Source organism: Macadamia integrifolia, chromosome 5 (genome assembly GCF_013358625.1).
Source record: "Macadamia integrifolia cultivar HAES 741 chromosome 5, SCU_Mint_v3, whole genome shotgun sequence".
NCBI classification, from domain to species: domain Eukaryota; kingdom Viridiplantae; phylum Streptophyta; class Magnoliopsida; order Proteales; family Proteaceae; genus Macadamia; species Macadamia integrifolia.
In genome coordinates this window covers 30,162,623-30,167,250 of record NC_056561.1, presented here as the reverse complement: position 1 = coordinate 30,167,250, position 4,628 = coordinate 30,162,623, and the positions used below count along the sequence as shown (strand labels likewise).

The following is a 4,628-nucleotide window of genomic DNA, read 5'->3' as shown; positions in this document are numbered from 1 at the left end:
GATATACTCATATACCCATACAGTGACACCCCCCCCCCCCCCCAAAACCCCACAAAACAAGTGGAGATTATTAATTAGGTTTATGACATAGTGCGTGGAAGCTTCTAGGAGTAAATATTGTTAAATTAGTGGAGAGGAAGGTAATATAAGAGGACCACTTCAATGAGTGAAATGGTTGGGTCCATATGTTATAGAGGTCTCTGAACTACAACACTTGATCTTTATTTCATAAGCCACTTTAAGTGCTCTTGCTACCCCACAAACAAAAGCTTCCTCATTTTTTTGGCTTTTCCTTGCTGCTTGTCCCTGCATGCATGATTGAATAAAAGAAAATAAAGGAAAACCTTCCATTAATTTCCTCTGTTGCAATCCCCTCACCCCCTCTTCCTTCTTCAATTATTTACCAATATATGGGCTACATAAAGTTTGTATTAGAAGGTATTAGAAGGAACACATGTAGAAAGGCCTAAAACACAAATCTGACCAGAATATTTGGAGAGAAATTTTGATGATTCAACCAAGTTTCTAGTAATGGTTCTGCAATGAAATGTCGCTTTGTCACCAACCTCTAGCCGAAATTTGGATACCAATCTAAGGGTCAAAATCCCAAAAAAGAAATGTTGAGAACTACGTAAACCAAAGTACTATATAAAGTTTGTGGTCTCTCTTAAAGGTACGGAGTCATCTTGGTAGGGATGTTTAGACTCATTAACATTATTGGATCATTATGTTGAGAGAGAGAGAATATCACAAGATGTAAGAAACAGAATATGGCAATAGGTATAAGACTTTGACAAATTCCTCAATTAAATATTATTAAATGAAGAAGGAGAGTATCACTTACAAGTCAATTTGAATATGCAGAATTGTAAATAAAAGTCTTTCAAAAGTGTAGAGTTGAGTCGTATAAGAATACTCTCCTTAAGGTATTTGAATGCCCCGTACTTGTATGCAACCGAGTTGACCAACGTCCTCACCTCCAAGATAAAAAAACAACTCCCCAATCTCTTAAGGTGCAACTCCAATAAGTGATTGCAATAGGGAAAACCAAAGGTAATACTCAATGTATATTGTGTACGAAATAGTTGTAAACAAAGAGGTTTTTGGTAAAACAGTCACTGTTTGTCTTAAGAACACTCAGAAAAGGACACTGGCAAAGAGCACTGTTTTTCCACAGAGGTTTCCAAAACACACTTACAGAATGTAATTTCGTTTTTGGACTTCTACTATCTATTAAGAAGAAGGTGTTTGTACGTACAGGTACATGTCCAATGCTAAAGGGTATCTTTACATGTACAAGTGTATATATAATACTAACAGGTGTCTGTTTTATGTACAGGTATATGTCATAATACCAATGGGTGTATAGAACTAACGTACAGGTACATATGGGTGTTCTTCACTTAATTTGAATTTCAAAAATTCAAATTCGAATTTGGTGTAAAAAGATAAGTCCCGACCCTGACCCCAACCCCAACCCCAACCCCAACCCCGACCTCGACCATGGCCCGGCTCGGCGCTCGATTCAAAAGCATCCCAGGAACCCCACACCTCTTGATACCCATACCCATACCCACACCCGACCCCAACCACGGCCTGGCTTGGCTTGGCGTGCAATTCAAAAGCACTCCAGGAACCCCCACACCTCTTGATACCCATACCCATACCCATACCCATACCAATACCAGACCCCAAGCCATGGCCCGGCTCAGTGCGCACGCGAGATTCAAAAGCACCCCAGACACACATGACAAGGGAGAGTACCTCTCTCAAGGGCTTGCACCCTTAAGAAACATTCCCACATATAAACCCCTCACACCTTTCATCCACTTCCGATGTGAGACTAAACAAACTTGAGAAAAAATACTTTTAGCTCTCTACTTGTCCTTACAGCTTACAAACAATATTCAAAAAGTAAAAATGGGGGAAAAGGTTTTGAACATTATTTGAAACTTTAACTTTACTGAAGTAATATTTTATATTGTATAATATAAAATCCAACACAAAGAATCCGATAAAATATATGAGACATGATTCAAAGGCATCTTGAAAGTCTAGGTAGAGTCAAGTCGCAAGTACTGTGATTCCCTAGTGTTGGTAAAAGAGATGATGATGGTTGACAAATCCCCACATTTGCATGTATATGCATGGATCAAGGTATCGGTATTGTATTGGTTGATAGTAGTATCTATATATTGATATGATACTAATCTAGATCGGAAGTATTCATGTCATATCGATATCAGTATTGGAGATGACTGATATGGCCATTGATATTGATACCTATAATCTTTCATATATATATGGCTCTCTTAGGGGTGCAAGTTTGGCCTAGTCGCCCGAGCCTGCCTTAAGCCTGAATAGGGCTTGGGCAGTTAAGATACAAGGCTTGGTTATGGTTGAGGACTCAGGCTAAGCCTGGCCCTATCATCTTCTTCTTTCTCTTCTTCTTCTTCTTCCTCTTCCTCTTCTTCTTGTTTCTACTTCCTACTCTCCTCCTCTCCAGCCCAGCCCTAAGGGAAGGTGAGGTTTGTATTTTTTAGGCCTTGAATTAGAGTGGGGTGAAGCCTGGCACAACTGAGGGGACTCGGGGCTGAGTTGGGGAATGGTTTTAGGTATCAGTATCAGATTGATCATATCAGCCATATCATATCGATATTGGTTGAGATCGGTCCTGCTACGTAGCCGATCAAGGATCGGGTATTGATATCAGAACAAGGGTAAAACTATAAAGAAAACCTATATTTTTATGAAAAATAGGGATAGAATTGACCGATTCAAGATCGATATCAGCAGATACCAATATCGATATGATACCAAAGAATTAAATCCTTAGGCTGGGTGATAAAGAGTCTAGCCCAACCCGACCATGTTGCAACCCTAATTTCTCTCATGGCCTTACCCTCACATATGCACACAATATATGAACATCAAATCTATAACTCACACTTAGGAGTTTGGTAACATTCTAAAAAAAGGTTTCTAGAGTTTTTTCGTTCTATGAGAATGAAAAAACGGAATAAAGCGTTTGGTGCATTTATGGTGTGTTTCTTTTTTTTCTTTTTTTTTAACAAAAGGTTGGGGAAAAAAAAACAAGAATTTACGGAATGACAAAAGGTAGTTCCGTTGTTCTAATTTCGTTCCCCCCCCCCCAAAAAAACATTTTGACACAGAAACTAAATTTTTTGTTTTTGACACGAAACGTCGTTTCTGGAATAGAAACATTACCAAACGCAGCCTTAACGTCTACATTTCCGTGGAAACACTCATGTACTGCTAAGCTGAAATCGCCTAAGCATGTTGTTTCGATTCATCAACTCGTAAAAAAGAATTGAAAAAAAGTATAGCTTTGAATAGGATTCGGAAAAAGGAGGGGGGGGGGGAATATGAAGTTTATGTGTCCTTTAACTTAGTGGGCTATTGTTTAGTAAGCATGCTTTAGTTCGGCAGGAGGACCAAATAATCAAATGCATGCCCATTTGAAAATTTTATTACTATTATAAGAGATTAGGCCTCTGATTTTTATCAAAGCCCCATCACTGTGATCGATTGAAGGATTCTCTGTTATTGAACCCTTCTGCTTTGTGACTCATGAGAATGAATGAATCATCTCTCTCTCTCTCTCTCTCTCTCTCTCTCTCTCTCTCTCTCTCTCTCTCATACGTTGTTCAGCAAGGAAATTACATCCATTATTTCACCTACTGACACCCATATGTTCTCTCTCTCTCTCTCTCAGACGTTGTTCAGCAAGGAAATTACATCCATTATTTCACCTACTGACACCCATACATACCATATATATAAGGCAACATAGACGTGAGTGCTTGCTCCACTACACACACAGCCAAGGCCCCCACACAAATACCAAACTCTTAAACCTCCCCAAAACCCACCAGTTCTTCCCTGGGTCCCTCCCTCCATTAGCTTATCTTAGTTTATTTGAATAACCCCTTTTGACATCCCTCCCTTTAACTCAATTTGAGAAAGAAATGATGATCACAACAATCCAAGGTTGGCCATATCTTAGACATGGCTGATATTTTTGTGACCTTCAATTTAACTACTCTCTTTTTTTCTCTTGATAATGAATCCCTCTCCCTCACTCATACCGACATACGTCTTTCAGTTCTTCCTATAGTAGTTCCTGAGTGTACGTAATTCACTCATTGACTTGATGGATGATGTAGTAGTGAAACGATTTCTCGTAACAACAGGTTGATATATCATGATTACATTGAAAGAATTGAAACTATAACTAAGAAAATCTTCGAAGATTTGCAAAAGTAAAATTGACGTATCATCTTGGTTGGATATGTTTCTACCAAAAAAAAATATATATTTCTAAAAGGCAGCGTGGTCTCTACATCAATGCATGGGCCATGAGTGGAATTTCAATCTTTCCTGAGGAGTGCGACAGTCATTTTGCCCTCCATTGTGTCTAGGTGTTGGGCCGGCTGAAAAAGCAAAACAAAACAAAAGGGTTTCTAAGAGGCTGTGATCTCTACACATGGGCCATGGTGAAACTTCAGCCACACAAAACACAAAACGTGAGCGGCAGGATTCGAACCTGCGCGGGCAGAGCCCACATGATTTCTAGTCATGCCCGATAACCACTCCGGCACGCCCAC

General features: G+C 39.4%; 1 non-coding gene across 1 annotated transcript; it reads right to left on the bottom strand.

Annotated features, from left to right (window-relative positions):
- Positions 1-4,546: 4,546 nt before the first annotated feature.
- On the bottom strand, positions 4,547-4,628 carry TRNAS-AGA. The gene has a single exon. It is a non-coding gene; the product is annotated as a tRNA-Ser (tRNA).